Source organism: Physeter macrocephalus, chromosome 18, assembly GCF_002837175.3.
Source record: "Physeter macrocephalus isolate SW-GA chromosome 18, ASM283717v5, whole genome shotgun sequence".
NCBI lineage: Eukaryota > Metazoa > Chordata > Mammalia > Artiodactyla > Physeteridae > Physeter > Physeter macrocephalus.
In genome coordinates, this window is record NC_041231.1 from 38,082,229 (window position 1) to 38,102,152 (window position 19,924).

The following is a 19,924-nucleotide window of genomic DNA, read 5'->3' on the forward strand; positions in this document are numbered from 1 at the left end:
GTTCCTTTGAAGCTGAGAGAACTGATTCCAGCTCCTTTGAGGCTCCTGGGCCCACCGGAGCAGCCACTTACAGATTTGCTGGAGGTTGGCCCTGAAAGGGAGCTTAACAGTCACTTATTCCAGCCCCTGAATTCCACATATGGAGGGACAGAACTTGGGAGCCCTTTTCCCCTTTGCTGGCCAGTCTGGCATGCAGCCTGTAAGACCTTTATCCCAGGCTGCTACATACGGTTAGAATCTGGTTTTTGGGCTCTGTTTTGTAGGGGTTTCTTTTTTGTTTTCTTCTATTTTAAAGTACTACACTCAGGATTGCCTACATTCCAAATCTTCCTTGCCTATATTTTGTAATGGAATCATTTCCCTTCTGTCCATTCATTCTTGGGATTGGGTCGAATCTTGTATATCTGTATACAGTACCATGACTTTAATATGCTTGATTTAATTAATCAGAGGCAGCCACTTTACTTTCCCAAATTGAATCGTTTTGGTTTATTCTTCAAGCATTTATTGAGCACCTACTTTGTGCTAGGTCTGTGGAAGGTTACAGTCGTCTGAAACTAGAGAACAAATAGCCCTTTCTCGTCCAGCCTGTTTTATGCTTGGCTCTACTGCAGCAATTAATAGGCATGGGATTTGGGGCTGAAATATTCAGAGATTATTTATTTTAGCACTTTGACAGGCTTTAATTTCTGAAAAAACTTGAAAATAAGATCATTTTCCAAGTCCCATTTGTAGAAGTAATGCATGCCCCCTATTCCTCAGTAGTATGTCCAGCCTGGTATATTTCACCCAATTTTTATTTTAGTCTGATTTATTTTAGTCTATGATTGATTCATTATTCAATCAATTCTGATTGTAAAAGATTTAAGCTATATTGAAGGAAACAGCTTGAAACCCAGATGCCCCTCTTCCTCTGCTTCCCAACTTCACACTTCTCCTCAGAAGCAGCATGTGCCAGTTATTCATAGATGCGCCCTTCATGTGCACTTACAAAATATATATGCATTTACACATTTCATTGATAACACAAATTGAATCCTATCATACAGATTCTTCTGTGATTTGCATTTTTCACTTAACAATTTGTCTTGGTAAGCCTTCCATTTTTGTACATGTGAATCTGCCTTATTCTTTTCTAATAGCTATAGTAATATTCCATGGAATTCCCCTGCCAAGTTTTATTTAGCCACTCACAGTTGATGAATATTTAGATTGTTTGCCATTTGTTGTTATGACAAACAAGATTGCAGTAAACAATTTCGTGTATCTGTCTTCGAACATATAGGCAAGTATTTCTATAGAATAGAGACCCAGCATTTTAAGTTTCTATATCAAATGAATCTGATAAGCTGATGAGAACAGGGTTGGGTGCCAACTGGCAAATACATTTCAACCTGAATCTCAAGTTTCTCAGCCCACACTTTTCAATTTGGATTAATTCAGGATTGCCTACGAGTCTTCCATGCTTGGACACTGCTGGCTGACATTTTGAAAGTTGGAGTTGAGCTTCATAGATTAAAAACCTTAGAGCTACATTTTAAAATCCCTTAAAATAGTATGGACTTTATTGAGCAGGAAGTGGAAAAGGAGATGACTAAAAGGAGTTTCCTTGATAAATGGATGCAGAACTCTGTATTGAAAAGAGCATTAGTCTCTCAGGAAAGGAGGTGGGCCATTCTTTTAGAAAATAACTTTTTCATGTTTTTCTTCCCAGCTAAGCCAACTCTACAAAATAGCCAAAACTAAATACCTAATGAGTGTGCTGCGTTGACGTGGATTTTGTTGCAGATTTTAAAGTAAAAATAACAGGGCGTAGTAAGTAGAATTCCAAACGTGTCTCCCCAAGACTCCTGTCCCGGATTATTTAAACTCTTATCCAGGTACTGGGTGAAGGGACTTTGCAGATGGAATTAAGGTTATTAATCAGCTGATCTTGAAATAGGGAGGGTATCCTGGATTATCCAGGTGGACCCAATATGATGACAGGCCCTTAAAAGTGGAAGAGGAAAGCAGAAGAGTCAGAGAGATGCAGTGGAAGACAAAAGAGGAATGAGAGGAGATGCAGAAGGAGAGGTCAGAGAGATTATAAGTATGATGAGAGGCTTTGAAGTTGGAGAAAAGGAGCCATGAGCCAGAGAACGCAGGAGGCCTCTAAAAGCTGCGAATGACTCCTAGCTGACAGCTACCAAGGAAAGTCCTGTGACCACATGGAACTGAATACTGCCAATGACTTGAATGACTCAGAGCCCCAGAAAAGACAGTAGCCCTGCCAATACCTTGATTCTGGTCTTGGGAGACCCAGAGCAGACAGATAATAAATGAATTTTTTTTAGTATGCGAAATATGTGGAAATTTGTCATGACAGCAATAGAAAACTAATACAGAGGTTGAACCAACATCTGTGTGTTGGACATAGCAAAAAATGGATACCTATAGCAGGCTGCTGTGTTTCTTACTTCCTTGCATATGAAGCAGGGTAGAGTCCAACGTTATAATATGACAAAGGGTAGGTCACATTTTCTAAATGCTTACCACGTGATAGATGCTTTGCTGGGTGCTTTATGTGCATTCCCTACCTTATTCTTTCCAATAGCCCTACAAGAATTGGTGCTTTTATTATCATCTCCATTTTATAAATGAGAGAACTCAGCCTCACAGAGGTTAGGTACATGGGCAGGGATGACATGGCTTATAAATAGCAGGGCTGGAACTCAACCCATACCTCTGGGACATCACAGCCTAGCCTGTATTTCACATGAACACTATATTTCACAATTAAATATGAGGCTAATATGTTTCCATATGCAAAACCACTGATATCTAAACTCTAGCTAAACATTCACATTTAAGAATGCCTTTTGTCACATAAAGCCTACTGACCTTGTTTTAATACCCTTGGAATACTACACCATCAGATGCCGAGCAAGGAGGAAAAAAAATCAAAGTTGGTTGGTCAAGGAAACAGGAGACTCCTGCTCCCCCCACTCCAGGCTCTTCAAGTCAAAGCACAGTGCACACTCTTATATTTCTCTTCAAATCCTTGGAGGTCCCACTTGCTCTAGATTGTGTCAAAGATTGTACACTCTTCCCCCCACCAGGCACTCAATTCTAGAGGTGAAAGCTGTGATGGAGACATTTTTATATCTTGAACATAAACATCAGGAACCAAAAGGAGTATCAAGTGGAGCAAATGTGGTGCATAACTGACATTTTCTAGGGCGGGTCAATGTGCTGATTTGATCTCAGTTGTCTGTACAAAAAGCGTGACTTCAAATTCAGCCAACGGAAAGTCAGAGCATGCAACAGACTCCTCCTTGCCTTTATTCATTCACATATTCAAACATTTAACAAATATGAGCCAAGCTTCTGTCATGTGCCAGAGTTTGCATTGGAAGCTGAGGATAAAGTGATGAACAAGACAGGTTCTGTGTTCATGGATCTTCCAGCCTAGAGAAGGAAGAATGGATAAGCAAGCAGTTGCAGGCTGGTATAGTCAAGCTGTGATGGAGTAGGTACTGGATGCCATGAGAACATGTGGAAGAGATACCAAACTCAGCTTCAGAAACCAAAAATTGGGGTCCCTAAACTGGGACCTACAGGAAAAATAGGAGTTATCCAGGCAAATATGGGGGGGAGGAGAATGTTCCAGACCAAAGGAATGTCATAATGGAGGTCTGATCTGGAAACATACTAAGTCCATAAATATATCTGGAGTATGGAAGGCAAAGAGGCAGACTAGCAAAGGATGAGGCTGAAGATGTCAGTAAGGACTGAGGTCAGAAAGGCTTTCTACTGCTTTAGGGAGTTTGAACTTTGTTTCAATGGTTTCCAAGTTCCCTTATAATAAAGAGCTGAGCAGAGACATGATCAGATGTGGGTGCTTTAGAACAGCAGTCCCCAACCTTTGTGGCACCAGGGAGCGGTTTCATGGAAGACAGCTTTTCCATGGGCCAGGGGCGGGAGCGGGGAGCGGGGAGGGGATGGCTCAGGCGGTAATGCGAGTGCTGGGGAGCAGCAGGTGAAGCTTCACCTCCTGCTGTGCCACCCCGGTTCCTAACAGGCCCGGGGGTTGGGGACCCCTGCTTTAGAAGGATCCCTCTGGTGGAACTGTCAAGAATGGGTGTTGGAGAGTGAGTGGATGCAAGGAGACCCTTGGGAGGCTAGAGAAGTGTGGTATGTGTAGAGGAAGGCTGGGATTAGGGATAGAGAAAGGCAGCTGGACTCCAGAGCTATATGGGAAGGAGAGTCAATGATTCCATTGGTTGTGGCATGGAGGGAGAAAAGGGAGTCTAGGATGACAGCCAGGCCTGACTTGGCTAAATCTTATTCCAAATACTCTTCTAGGCTGACAGGCCCAAGTTGTGGTCCACAGAGGTGAGATGGGGTTATAATCTGTAATTTGTAGAAGGCCTGAGGAGTAGGGGATCAGCCAGGAAGTGTGTCTTCCTTCTGCTGCATGGGGTGGCCAAGAGCGCCTCTGTGGATGGGCGTCTTGGGGCTTCAGAGCAGGTGACTCCTCTTGGTTGTTTTGAATATGCTGACAAGAACAAAAGCTTTCAAGAAAACAATGTCCCAACTCCTTAGTGAAGCAGGAAATTATGAGCAGTTGCAAATGTTCGCTTTCTTTTCTTTGCTCTTGCTTTCTGCAGAGGAGAATGCCTTTGCCGTTGAAGGTGGTGGGTGCAGGTTGCCCTATGGGTTTGGGGAAGGGTCAGTGCACCTATAACCTGCCCACTCCATGTGTCCTGAGGTGCTGTAATGTCTTGACAAGTGTCCTGACTCCTGGCTTTGACATGTCCTGTCAGGGCTGCCAGTCAGTTGGGACTGGACCCTGGGAAGAGCCTGCAGGCCTGAGACTTGGTAACATTTGCCTGGTTAAACACCTGTGGCTGCTATGACCCCATAGCTAAGCCCTGTCACAGGCTGACAGGTCAGGGCTACTGAGATCCACTTACTGATGATGGTCCTTCAGTCTTCTTATTACTCTAACTCTGCATCAGGAGAGGGAGATTTTTCACGAGCAAGTGTGTGAAATATGTTCAGTGCCTAGCAGTGGTGTACAGCTGCTATCTGCTGCTATCTACTGCTTTGATCTGCCCATAATCGGTCTCCTTCTCTTCTGAAACCAGCAGCCAGATTTTCGTTGGGAAATCCCTTTGTTTCCACAGTTCTGGGGCAGTTACCCTTTTCCCAGCACTGTGTCAGGTATGGGCACTTGGCTCAAGCCAGCCAATCAGAATCCTCAACCCCCAGACCGGATCACTCAGAGGGAGCTGTCCTGTGGGCCACAGTGATTGGCTCAGGGCTGGGCACAGAATACAGTTAGTCTCATTCTGAGTTTAGGACTGTTTGGATAAAGAAATGCTTGTTCTATAGAATTGCAAGCTGGGATGATGGCATTTGGGGTACCGGGGGCCACAGCCTGCCTGAGAAGGTAGTAAAAAAGAAGAAAGCAGACATGAGTGATGGAGAGAGAGAAAGAGAGAGAGAGGGGGGGGGGGGCAGAGACAGATCCCTAGGAACATTGTCTGAGCCCTTGAATTCAGCTGTGCCCAAAGCCAGCCTAGAGAAAGAGAGAGAGAGGGGGGGGGGGCAGAGACAGATCCCTAGGAACATTGTCTGAGCCCTTGAATTCAGCTGTGCCCAAAGCCAGCCTAGTCCTGAATGATCTAGTTACAAGAGCTAATAAATGTCTTTTTCAGTAAGCCAGTTTGAGTCCTGATGTGTCTGTTACTGAGTCTTGGTTCAAGTCAATTTAGCAAGTATTTGTTGAGATCTATGGTGGGAGCTGTACCTCAGAGCTGTAGGAAACACATGAGACGTGGTGTAGTCACAGCCATAATTATTATAATTATTATTGTTCTATTAATTGGACATTTCTCCTGTTACCAGACACTCCTCTTCACTTTACTCACATTACTTATTTGATCCTTTGAGTAAATCTTTGAATTAGAAATAATTACTTGAATTTTACAGAGGAGGAAACCTGGATCCAGAGAGGCTAAGAAATATATCCAATATAATATCATAATAACAATAGTAAAAAAAAAATAGCTAGTCAGTGAAGAGGTAGGATGTGAGTTGTGATCTACCGTGACTCCAAAGTCTGTGTTCTCATCACCTGGCTTTCTTGCCTCCTACCCTTGTATACTCATACTCTGGCCAGGGAGACATAAAGGAAATACACTGTGTGCTGCAGGACAGGTGAGATTATTCCCTCCCACCCCAAGAACTTGGAAATAAAGAAAATAGATTGCATACCCATGAAAGCAACATAGAATGGATCAGAGCAGAGATTTGCCAACTTGCCCTAAAGAGCCAAAATGGCTCCTGGCCAACCAGGCTGGATCTAGCTGCCTAAATGTATTGACAGCAAAGAAGGAATGAGTCTGTCAGGAGAGGGGTCACCCAACCATGGGAGCAAAGAGCAATGGGGTTGGAGAGGAGAATCTTGGGGACGCCTATCCTAGCACTATCCAGCGGTTGGGAGCCGTACCCATGGGGCTTCCTGAGGGCTGGTCTGTCCTTATGGAGAGATGAGTGAGGAGGCTGTGGCCATAGAATCCAGCAGTCACTCTTCCCATGAGAGCTACTGTCTTCATTGTGGATTAGCACACGGGGCCTCTTAGCATGATGCCCTTAAATGCCTGCTTCAGCCAACAACCCTAGTACTGGAAACACCATGCTCCTTTCATCATGATCCCTCCTATTCTCTTTTAAAATCATTTTGAAAACACTGCTTCCCTGAAGGGTGTATCTATAGGGAAAGGACTGCACTTGCCATACATAGACATTGAAGGTTCTGCAGTGATGGCATAATATCATTGTAAATGAACGAATTGGCTTTCGAAGTCTAATTTGGCTTCCCCATGAGTCTGCCTATGAGAGACTGGGTTGGTCAGAAGCTGGCAAGCATCGGGGGCCATACATCTATTAGAGTTCTCCGTGTAAAATAATCACCAGGCGTCCTGGTGCTGGCAACTTTGGCAACTTCCCTTTTAGAGGTGGACTTCTTCCTTGCACTGACAAAGTGGGTTTTACAACTTCCCAGACTTGAGGCCAGGCCTGTATGATGGAATAGTAACTATTTATTACATCCTGGACAGGGGGTGCTGAGCACACAGAAAGAACAGCATGCATGTTGGAATTAAGTAAACTTGAACTTGCATCCCAGCTTCAGTGTTACTGGGTATGTGGACACGTTTTCCAACTCCCTAAGGTTCAGCTTCCTCCTGTAAAACATGAGAATAATAACAGGATCTACCTCATAGAATGGCTATGAAGACGAAAATGAAAAAGAAAAAAAAAGGTGCAAAGGTTGAGCAGGCCTCTGACATAGTTGTACTCATTAGCTGTTAGCTGCTATCTGGTTACCTACATCATTGCCTCCTCTGGCAGAATACTCCCCTCTGCTCACATACTTTTCTAGGTATGGTCCAGGCTTCAGTGAGCAATACAATGACAGTACGGGCCCTCAGAAAGGCAGGGAGACACAGAGAAAGAACGCACCTAGCCTTACAGGTAGGCTGGCTAACCCAGCTGTATACAGGCTCCAGACTGGAAATGTCAATAAGGGAACTAGACCGGTTGAGAAATGGGTTGGAATGGATAGTCAGGCCTGGCTTACAGAGGCATCCCATGTCAGCTCCAGCCTCACATTCCATGAGGGAACACAGGCCCAGTATGATCATATCTGTGCATTTTTTAAAAGAAAAACCAAGAATCTAGGTTTCTTTGTGAAATATCCCATTTTTTACTTTACAGCAACTAATTTGAATTCCCTTTGAAGACTGCAAGCCAAACAATCATCCCATTTGACAGAAACTGGTCTTGGGGTTTTAATTTATGATCTCTACCTTAAAGGCTGGGCGGGATGGGGGTAAGGGAGTCTGAATTTGGGTTCCCCCGGGAGCAGATTCTACAACAGAGATACAGTACAAGTAGTTTATTTGGGATGGGATCCCAGGAAACATCAACAGGGCAGTGGGGGAGTAGGACAGGGATGGGAAAGCAACCAATAGAGGAGCTGTTATCAAGTCATCGCGGTGGTTGACTGGTGACTGCAGCTTGATCCTGTGGGGACCTCTGGGAGCCAATGTAGGACACGTGCCGCAGAGTGACCCACCTAAGGCGTGAGGCAGCTGGGGTAATCGTACACTCCCTCCCAGCAGTCGTTGGCTGAGGGCTGCTCCCCGGAGGCACCAATATCTTCACGCCCTTCCCCTGCCATAAGCTTGTGCTGGGCGGGCCTTGGGGGCCCGAGAAGCTGGCAGGCAAAGGCAGGCCAGGGTCAGCTGTGGGAGGCAGGTGGGGCACTAACAGTGCCCGTGGGAAAGGGGTAGAAGGAAGCAGTCAGCACTAGTCGCCACGTTAGCAAGCGCTCAAGAGACCCTTCCAAACATTCCATCTAGTCCAGCCGCTAGGCGTGGGTGACGAAGTCCTTCACACTGGCTTCATTTGCCCCGTCAGATGGGGCTTCCAGCACATGCCTCTGGTCTCCTGCTTGTGCCAAAGCAGGAGTTGAGGCTGGAAAGAGATGTGAGCTCCTAACAGGAATGCCTGCTTGCCGCGCTTGCCTCTTGAGGCTCTGTCTGTCAATTACAGAAAGATCTGCGAGATTCCGTTCTCCTCTATTATCTTCCACAGGGGTCTCCAGTGGCAACTCTGCAACCGTTTTCTGCAGAGTGGTTCAAATTGTTTTATATCTCCTTAGCTGCCAAGTACAATGTCATAAGCAATAAATAAATAAATTGTTGGCCTATATGGAAAGCATATTTTGTCCAGATGCGTCCTTGAAACTTCAGCCCTGAAACATGAAAGTCAGATTGGAAACCACTTTCTCAAAGCTCTGGGGAAGTAGCCTCACACGGAAAAGCCATTTGATTGGCAGGTGCTGCCACCCAGCACCCGAGGTGTGTCCTGCAGATAGGCCAGTCAGCGCGCCTTCTGAAAAACTGAGCGTACGAGTTTTTCACACCAGTTTTCGAGCTTATCGTGGGTAGGCCAGCTGCACAGGCCAGGGGTGAAGGAGGACTGGAGCTTAGAGGGTTGCTTAGCTGGAGGAGCTGAGACCTGTGTCTTCCTTTTGATCTCCTCTTGACCAGCTGGGTTGAAGCAAGCCTTCCTCACCAAGAGGGCTACGTTCAGCACCCTTGTCTGGAGTGCAGACAGTTCTCAGCTACATTGTCTTGGCTGCATGCAGAGGGTGAGGGTGGGGGGGAGACCTGGATGGTAGAGAATCACACAGAACGGTGTTCAATGTGTTTTAGCTGGTTTAGCCAGCCCTGAGACCCTGCGATGGAGAGAGCGTTCCAAGACAGAGCTGGGGCTGGGTGAATACATGATCCAGGAGAGCAGACATGGCCTTGGTGGCAGGAATTACCACGTGGAGCTCACCAGTGGTGACATGGGATGCCTGTGTCAGCTGGCAGGGAATGCTTTTAAATGTCATCTTTATTGCTGTTTAAATTTAAATGACATGCTCATAAAAGGTTAGACAGATTAGAGATGCATGAAGAGAAAAGTGAAAGTTCCCTCTTTAACATCCCCAATTTCGTCCCCTCTGTGTTCTTCCAGAGATTCTTCTAGACTTGTGCGCACACACACACACACACACACACACACACACCCCACACACACATTTTATAAGAAATGAGCTTGTATTATGTAAATTATTCTATAAATCCCTCTTTTGCACGTCATATACTTTGATCATCTTTCCATATCATATAATCTTTGCCATTGCTTCGTGGTGCTCTTTTGACAGATTATAATAATTTGTTACAGTTTTCAAAATGAATTCTCAGATTGCTTCCCAAATTCCCTGTGGTAAACAACCAAAATGTTAGCAGCTGATGCTATTATCATTATTGCCAGTAGGAGTAATCTTTTATCTTACCTGTGGAATTTGATAGAATTAAAGTGAACAATGGAGAAATTCATGAGAAAATGACTCTAGAAATAGCGATTTGGGACATGTATATACACACGTGAAATATATGTGTATGGGGGGGTGTATAAAGTATAATAAAATTCAATAGAGATGATTGACTGTCTCAGTAAAACTAAAGATGTTACTTCTGTACCTGAGTTACTGTTCTTGAATGAATTCCTTCACCCACCCGCCAAGTATTAATTTTATGCTTATATGTATTCTTTGACTGGTAGCCCAGCTCAGTAGCAAAGTGTGAGGCTACTGCTTGATACTATAGATTACTAAAAACATACGCTGTGGGTTCAGATACCAATTCTGATGCTCTCCAGTATACAGTCTTAGTCAGTGTGTTGAACTCTCTCTGTGCCTCTCTTTCCTCATTTCTCAAAGCACAGTGAGGATATGCTCTTCCTAGGGTGGTTGAGAGGACTAAAGGAGAGAAGCCCTTACCCTGCCTGCCCAGCAAATAGGGATTATTAGTAGTAGAAAGAGAGTGTGGTCATTAGCAGACAACTGTCAGGTATGTAAGCCTGATGAGATGTATGCAGTACACACACTATAAATATCCAACTTGATAGGTGCTCATTGTCTTCTCCCAGCTGAGTAGTTGAGAAAGAATCATGGAAAATAAAATGAGTAAAAAATAATTTTTAAAGTCAATAGTCAACTAAAACTATTTCAAAATGCCTTGGAGGTTGTCGCAAACCATCAGCTGTTCTAGACCAGAAACAGAACCTGATTTCCAGTTGTTGATGATAAATAAACACAGTACACTGCCCTTTGCAATGAGTGGCTATTTTTTTTAACCCATGCAGATGTGTGCTATTTACATTGAAGCTGTCATACAAATTAGCAAAGGCCCACAGAGTCTGAAAGAAGGCAGGCTTCATACCCTGAAATGTTCACAGGAATGGAAACTGGCTTATCCCGCTCCTCTTAGCTATGGTGCCACAGTCCTGGTAGGAATGACTGGGGAGAACTGAAGAGCTTTTCCAGGCCAGTAGAAATGTTTGCTGACCAAGCAGGCTTAGAAGCTCATCTGCAAGGCTGGGTAAAATGAAATGCAATAGGGTTTGGAGCTGCTGTGATTTTGACTTTTGGGCAATCTGGGGAAAGTTCTGACCCTTCAACAGATATGAAAATCCTCTCATCTGGTACAGGCTTGTGCATGGCAGATTAAGTCTGAATTAAAACACCAATTAGAGTGCAATGGATGATCTCCTGTTTCTCTGAGGATAGGATTTTCTTGGCAAAATACTTGTTTGGCTACACTCAGACTTACCCCTGTGTCAAGCTGTATGTATGGGCTGTTAGAGGAAGAGCACAGAGGACTGAACCACAAAGTCAAAACAAGTAAGGGCTAGGGGGGTATTTCCAATTGTGGTTTTTCAAGCCCTTCCATATAATAAAGAGATAACGAAGGCTCAGGACAGTGAAAAGTCCAGCTCAGTATCCTCAGTGAGGCCTGAGACTAGAACCCAGGATACAAGGCATCCATTAAATGCTCTTCCTACTAGACTGTGTGGCTTCTAGATGATCTTTCTCTTAGGGGATGCACAGAGACATAAAGATGTAAACAGTTTAAATATAAGCTTTAAAACTCCAACGGCTGATCTTTTCTGGAGAGGAAGCAAATCTCTGATAGTATACGTGTAGAAACATTTGGGTTCTAGAAGAGTGATTCATTAATTCTCTAAGTACTATGGAGGACCTGCAGAGGGCCAGCCTCCAGCAAAGGCCTAGAACTTATAGTATGGCACACACAGGTCCCTTTCCTCAATGCAGATGTGTGCCCTTGATGCAGTGAGGACAGAATCATATTCAGTGTCCTCTGAGAGGCAAGCAGAAAGGGCTCTGCGGACGCGAAGAGGGTGGCTTTTCAGTTCTGCTTAGATGATTCAAGGACAGCTTTACTTGACCTGGGTCTTCAAGGGGTAAGCAGACTCTTTCTTGGCAGAAAATTCATTCATTCATTTAATTGAAATTTAATGAGCACCTACTTTTTGCCAGCCTTTGTGCCAGGTAAACAAGCAGTAAATACAGAACAGTAAATAATACTCTGTTCTTAGGGATTTTTACCTTCTCTTGGGGAGAGTCAGAAATTAAGCAGGTAAATGAAAGACTAAGTAAGATGATTTTAGATAGCTATAAGTACAAAGAGGGAGACGAGGTGACGTGGTGGAAAAGCCCAAGGGTGAGGATCTGCCTCAGATAAAATAATCTGAAAGGCTGATGTGGTGCTGTGACACCTAGACGGAGGAGAAGCCAGCACAAAGAAGGCCAGGGCGGTGGTGACCAAGTGAGATGGGGAAGGTGGTGGGAGGTGAAGTTGGAGCGGTGGGCACTGGCCAATTTTCACAATACCCAGGCTAGAGTAAGCAGACTGAATGTTCTTCCGGGAGAGCTAGGGAGCGTTGGGAGGGTTTTGAGCAGGGGAGTGCAGTGCTATATGAGTCAGGAGGCAGAGAAGCATAAAAATCACCAGGTGGGGGATGGGCTTGCAGTGGCAGATTCCGGGCTCCCACAATGCCAGGTAGACAAGCAGAATTCTACCAAGCCTTCCTTTAGGATCGCAAACAGGCAGAACTATAATCAACGCAGTGCTTGTACTCCACGGTGAGGAAACTGAGGTGTGGGGAGTCAACACGTGTGACCAAGCTGGGCAGGGGAAGGCCTGGGCCCAGACCCAGAATTTGTGATGCTGCCTCCTGTGCTTCGTCCCTGCCTACTTTCTCTGCCTCCTTACCCACCTGCCTGTCTTCCGGGGACTGAGATTTGAAATCCATTCCCCATCAGACATTTCAGAAACGTCTTTTATGGTTTGTTTTTAGTGTTGTATTAAAAGGCTGTCACCTTGAATGACTTCTGCTTGACAGAAGTGTCAGCACTGTCACCACCTACTCCACGGAACAGTGGCACATGCCAAGGGAGCCCTGGCTCCATGGGGAAATGAGGAGGAAGGCAAAGAGCTGTTCACCAGAGCTAGAATGCAGGTTCAGCTCTGTCCTGACTGACTGTGTGGCCTAGAGAAAGTCCCTTCTTCACTGTGGACCTGCACGTTTTTTTATGTGTAAAAGGAGAGGATTGGGACCTAGGCATTACGAGAAAAACTACTTTGAGTAATCTTGAACCAAAGTAAACAGATTGTGGCAGGACTTCTCGGAGCCTTTACTATACTAACGAGCACTATCAGACTCGAAGAGGGAAATACAGTCCGATGCACGTCACAGGTGTATTTATGTACTTGGCCCTGGATTGCTTTGCAAGAGGACACCTCATAGAACTTGGGCGCCTCGGGACACTCGCAGGGAACTGGTCTGTGAGATGAGACAAGGGAGATGAAAGGGAGCCTCCATTCATGTCCTTGCCCGGCCTCGTCCAACAGTGGCACAGAGCGACAGGTTGTCCTTTGTCTCGGTGGTGTGCGCCCTCTCCCCTGCAGCACTTTCACCCCCTCTCCGCTGCCCCCCTCCAGAGACCCGCACAGGCTGTCTTCTGAAGGAGCATGACTGCGAAACACCTTCTCTCCCCCAGGGCCCACTGGGAGCCTGTCCTGTGCTCCAGTCTCTGAGAAGGCTACTTCCCCTGCCTGATGACCACAGTGGCCACATCTCTGACCCTGGACGGTAGGATAGTGATATCCCCCTTTGGTAGACAGACTCTAGGTCCACTGGTCTCTCTTTCTCCCTGGAGTTTTCTCTGGAATGTTCCCTACGGGCCTTTTCAGTTTTTACATTTTATCTTGTTGCTTGTATATCAGCCTTTTCTGCTCCTTGGCAACCACGTGAGGTGCCTTAGGAGGTACCAGCCTGCATGCATGATGCATCTCTAACAGCTCCCACATGACTGTTATCCTCATCCTAACATCTGCTATTTTTCTGAGCACTTACAATGCTCCAGACAGTGTGTAAAGAGCTTTATCTGCACTAACTCATAGTCTCCTGTCATCAGCCTTATGAGGTATGGGCACTGTATTTATTCTACTGAACGGTGAGGACACTGAAGCTTGGTCAGGTCACTCCTCAAAAGTCTCACAGCCAGTGCATGTGGGGGCTGGCGTCCCACCCAGGGCCGCCCCCCGAGTCTTTGCATTGGATGGTTGTACTGCATTGCTCTATTAATGTTTGGATGAGTAGAAGGTGAATGAATGAATGAGTGAATGGATGAACATGTGAGAGAAGGATACCACCCACCATCTCACCCCCAGCTTTAGGAAACCTGCCTGGCCACGGGGGAAAGCAACCATGCCCTTTTTGAGCCACCACTCTCTGAAGGTCACATTCTCTCTCTGTCTTGTCATCCCCTCCCACCAGGTTACAAGTGGGCACCACCTTATTGTCCCAGCAGCAGCCCACATCTATTCCACCCACCGGTGGGCACACACACACCCAGGGCGAGGCAGCCTCGGCTGGATCTCAGCCGGGGTTTCAGCCTATTGCGGTTTATGGTGCCACTGCCGAGTTTCTCAGCAAGAGAAGGGCAGCTGTTCTGGGACTGAAACATGAAGAAAGATGGGCTGAGATCAGATAAGCATCCCTTCCCAAGCAGACGTACCTCCCAATTTGCAGGCCTTTGTCATATTACTAGCAGTTAAGGAATGTTGAAATGGAGCTCTAGCCTTGATCTGAATTATAATCTCCGAAGCTATATTTAAGTCTACCTAAAGATATTTCAATTTGCTCTCTCTCTTCCCCCCCACCAACCCCGCTCCTTGGCTCAGAGCATACTTGTATCCCTGCAGAACACAGAAAAGCTGGGACGTATTTCTTAATGTTTTACATTACAGCTGTAAGTCCTTCTTATCCTTTGATAATCATATTTTAACTTTTAGTCAACGTACTTGTGGGTGTGCCTGTGTCTGTGTTGTATATAAGTTCACATTTATACGAACGGCATTAGCTCCCTTTATCTTTTCTTTCCCCCCAAAGCCATACTTGTAAGACTACATTCAGCAGCGGATTAATCCCCAAATAACTTAGTTCAGCTTTTGCAGCTGCTGCCAAACAGCCTATCTCCTGGACGGGTGTAGACTGTGTGGTGGTTATAATTAACAAGTCTTCAGGGGGTTGTAGCACAGGGAATGAGAACTGGGCCGAGAGGTCACCAAATACTAGTGAACACTGCCAACGAAAAGAGCCCACGGAGGACCTTTGGTGGAGGAGGACAGGTTGTAGAGGTAGGGGTTGTGTTTTTGTCCTTCAGCAATTGTCCAGTAGCGAGCTGAGGAAGCAGATGAGCTGCGTGGCCTGTGTGTGTGTGTGTTGGGGGGGGGTGGCCTGTGTGTTGCTGTGTGTGAATGTGTGGGTGTATGTATGTGTATTGGATGGGAGAGAGGGCATATCTTTTAAGACGGTAGGTTTGGGTATTAGATTTTTGTTTGAAATATTTATCACTTATTACCTCTGTGACCTTAGGCAAGTTGCTTAGACTCGGCATCTCTGTGCCTCAGTTTCTCTCTGTGCAAATAGGGATTCATTCATTATTCAACAAGTATTTGTGGAATACTGTATCCCAGGCCCTGTTCTAGGCACCAGGGATGCAGCAGTAAACAAAAAGACAAAAATCCCTGCCCTTATGGAACTTCCATTTTACTGGTTAAAAAAAAACTTTCAGGGAAGGTTATTTATTATAAGGATCAAAATAGATTGTGCATATAAAATGGCTAGCACAGTGTCTGGCATGTAAAAAGATTTTGGTAAAAAGGAGCAAATATTAATATTATTGTTTTTTAGGTTCCATTTACAAAGCAACACCCCACCCTAAAAAAAAGTCATGAATCTAAATTCCACTATTTTATTTTATAAGCTTTTTTTTCTTTGGGAAGTAACCCATGCGTACTTTGGGAAAAGATGCTCTGTATATGTTTTGCTAGCTCAGTCAAAACAGTCCATCTATGCACCAGACATCTTGAAGGATAAAGATGCTTCTTGAATGGACTTGAGCAAAGGAAGATCAGCTCTCAGGTGACAGCTCAGACATGACAAACTGGAACAATGCAGAAAGGAATGCGTGAAGGGGTTGGATTAAGAATTGCAGGGCAGTTACTTTCTGCTAACTGATATGCAAGCAAGAAAGAAACACAGGCACACCTTGTTATCCAGAAACACAATAAACAAAAATTCACTATTACAGAATTGCAGAACAGGCAAACCCCTACGTAAAAATGAGTTGTTATTAAAAAAGGGGGGGTTGCAAAATTGTTTTGGAATGTGGGCCTCATTTTCCACTAGTCTAGAGTTCATGGACTGATCCTCAAGGGCTTACTTAATACGCACTTATCTGAAATGTATTCTTTCCCCCTCACCAACCGCTATGTGCGACATGGCTTTTATGGGAAGATGCACTGAAAGGCTCTCTTGTCCCTGTACCAACCTGGCACTAGTTTGTACTAACTATACAGGAGTCCCCTTATCCGAAAATTCACTCTCTGAGGCCAGTGGTTTAAAGGTTGCAGGAAAGCCAACATTGTCGTAACATGAAAACATTCATGAATTAATTGACCACTTATCAAATTAGCCTCAGTTAGACATCTTCCCCATTTCATGTTGGGCCTCCCACTATGTTAAGAGTCAGCTCCTTAGTGTATCTGTCTTTATTGGATTATCCAGCATCCAGAAATACAGTGAAAATAGATCATACATTACTTGCAAGATGAAGCAACAAATTTTTCAAAAGATGCAAGCGTTTATCGAGTTGATGAAAGTGATGTTAGAAACCAAGTTTATATTACATGCACATTCATTAATGAATGAAGATAACTTGTATCAGTTAAAAAGAGAAAAGTCAGTAAGCATGATGACACATCAGGGGCTTCAAAGTGAGTGGATGTTCGATGCTGTGACATATCCTTGGGGAAATGGCAGAAGTCTCAAATATTTTTGCAAATGTCACCCTCTTAATGACTGGGCTAATGGAAGTAAAGGATGTCAAATCATACACTCATACAACCACGTTAGGCAAAAAATGGGTCAAATAAGTCAACACATTTTATTCTTTGCTCTTTGCAGCAGCGGTCCCCAACCTTTTTGGCACCAGGGACCGGTTTCATGGAAGACAGTTTTTCCATGGACCAGGAGTGGGGTGGTTTGGGGATAATTCACGCACGTTACATTTACTGTGCACTTTATGTCTATTATTATTACATTGTAATATATAATGAAATAATTATACAACTCACCATAATGCAGAATCAGTGGGAGCCCTGAGCTTGTTTTCCTGCAACTAGATGGTCCCATCTGGGGGTGATGGGAGGCAGTGACACCGACGTGTGTTGCTTATGTCCAGTCTTCTCCGTGATCTCGTTTTGGTCGCTGTCACTGCAGAAAACCCTGCTTCACAAAGATAGGATGTTGGAAATGGAAGCAGGCTTTTCAGTGCTTTTGTGGCAATCTCAGGATGTTCCGCCTTGACTTTAATCCAGAATGTGTGGAGATTTGAAGTTGTCTCAAACATACTTTTAAGGCCACCGTCATTTGCGATCTCAAGCAGTTGATCCTCTTCTAGCACGGACAAAGTCGATTCACCTGGCTTGTTCACAAACGGGTCACGGACCCATTCCTTCCCAGTCCGGGTGTCTTTTGTGGTTGGGAAGTAATGCTCAAAGTCTTTTGAAAGCTGAGATAGGTGATCATGCACCAGCTGGGAGAAAGAAGGCCCTGGCTCATTCGCTTTCAAAATCTCTGCTAATGTTTGAAACATGTCAAAAATCCCAGTATTCACTTATTACCCCCGTAATTCCAGTTTGGCTTTGAACGCAGCCACTTTATCTGCCGACTTGAACACACTTGTCATCCTCCCCTGAAGTGACAGATTGAGTTCACTGAGCAGGTTGAATATGTCACACAAGTAAGTTTTGCGACCCATTCTGTGTCACTGAAATGTGCTGCCAGTGGTGACTGTTTTTCTAAAAGAAATCTCTGGAGCAGCTCTTGTAACTCAGAAACTCTGGCCAGTGATCTACCTTTAGAAAACCATCTCACTTCTGTGTATAAGAGAAGACGTGTGTGCTCTGCGTCCATCTCCTTACAGAGCTGCACGAACAGACGTGAGTTAAGGGCATGTACTTTAATGTGGTTGATAATTTTAATCACGTTCTGCAAAACGTTGTTAAGTTCAGGTGACGTTTTTCGGCTAGCCAGCATTTCTCTATGGATGACACAGTGCGTAGACTCACATTCAGAAGCGACATCTCTGACCCGAGTAGTGAAACCAGAAAGCCGTCCAGTCACGGCAGCCTCTCCATCCGTGCATTTACTGACACAAAATGACTAATTCAGTTTTCCTGATACGTAATCATACAAAGACTTGAACAGTTCTGCAGCTGTGGTGTTGGTTGGCAACAAAAGTGCACAGAGCATATCCTCATGCACATCCTCCTGAAAAATATATTGCACAAAACCAAGCATTGTTGCCTTGCTGTCAACATCGTAGACTCATCAACCTGGATTGCGTACCACGGTGACTCATTAATCCTCTCTAACAATTGTGCCTCAGTATCCTCTGCTGTGTCATCAGTTTGTCTAGTTATGGTGCTAGCTGTAAGAGGAACACGTGCCACCTTTGGAACTGCGGGCTCTCCTAAAAGTTCATGACAAATGTCCTTAGCAGCAGGCAGGATCAACCCTTCACCGATAGTAAAGGGCTTCTTAGCTTTAGCAATGCAGTTAGCCACTAAGAATGATGCTCTCAGTGCAGACACATTTGATGAAGTGGTGGCCTTCAATAATTGCTTCTGTTCTTTGTGTTCACGCTTTTTTCTTTTGAAAAACTCCAAAGGCTTGTCTCTTAATGCAGGGTGCTTGGTCTCCGTGTGGCGAAGCAGTTTTGAAGGTTTTATGGCTTCATTGGGTAGCTGGTTGCCACATAGTATACAAAGTGGGCTTGGAGAACGTGAATCAACTGTTGCAATTAACCCGTAATTTAAGTAGGACTCTTAGTATTTTATTTTAAATGCAGCTTTCTTTTTGTTGGAGTCTTAGAGTCTTCTGCTGTCTCATCATTGGGTCTTTCCCCCTTTTCAAAGAAGCTCTCCAGCGACATTTGTTTTTTACTCATTTTGGCTAGGGTTAGGTTGTGGGCTTACCAAAACTGTGACTGAGACAAGTGTGCAGTGCAGACAAGAGGCACAGAAGGAAGTGGTGAATAAAATAATGGGCAGGCCATGTGCAGACTAAAATAAGTGTCAGAGTCTGACTTAAAGTCTGCCACCAGATGCAGCTTTACAATTGAAGTACATCAACTCACTTGCCACTCTAAAGCCTGCTACCAGATGCAGCTTAATTGTCAGTTGCCACTCACTGATAGGGTTTTGATATGAGTCTGCAAGCAATTGATTTATTATGGTCTCTGTGCAGTCAAACCTCTCTGCTAATGATTATCTGTATTTGCTGCCACTCCCCAGTGCTAGCGTCACTGCCTCAGCTCCACCTCAGATCATCAGGCGTTAGATTCTCATAAGGAGCATGTAACCTAGATCCCTCACATGCACAGTTCACAGTAGGGTTCACGCTCCTATGAGAATCTAATGGCACCACTGATCTGACAGGTGGTGGAGATCAGGCGGTAATGTGAGCCATGGGGAGCGGTTTTAAATACAGATGAAGCAGAAGCCAGAAGAACTACAGTCCTGCAGCCTGTGGAACAAAAACCACATTCACAGAAAGATAGACAAGATGAAAAGGCAGAGGGCTGTGTACCAGATGAAGGAACAAGATAAAACCCCAGGAAAACAACTAAATGAAGTGGAGATAGGCAACCTTTCAGAAAAAGAATTCAGAATAATGATAGTGAAGATGATCCAGGACCTTGGGAAAAGAACGGAGGCAAACATTGAGAAGATGCAAGAAATGTTTAACAAAGATCTAGAAGAATTAAAGAACAAACAAAGAGAGATGAACAATACAATAACTGAAATGAAGACTACACTAGAAGGAATCAATAGCAGAAAAACTGAGGCAGAAGAACGGATAAGTGACCTGGAAGACAGAATGG

At 44.8% G+C, this 19,924-nt stretch overlaps 1 protein-coding gene across 2 annotated transcripts in view; it reads left to right on the forward strand.

Moving 5' to 3' along the window:
- The window catches only part of ERC2 (ELKS/RAB6-interacting/CAST family member 2), a 991,464-nt gene that overhangs the window by 826,369 nt on the left and 145,171 nt on the right, over nucleotides 1–19,924 (forward strand). The gene's annotated exons all lie outside the window — the stretch shown is intronic.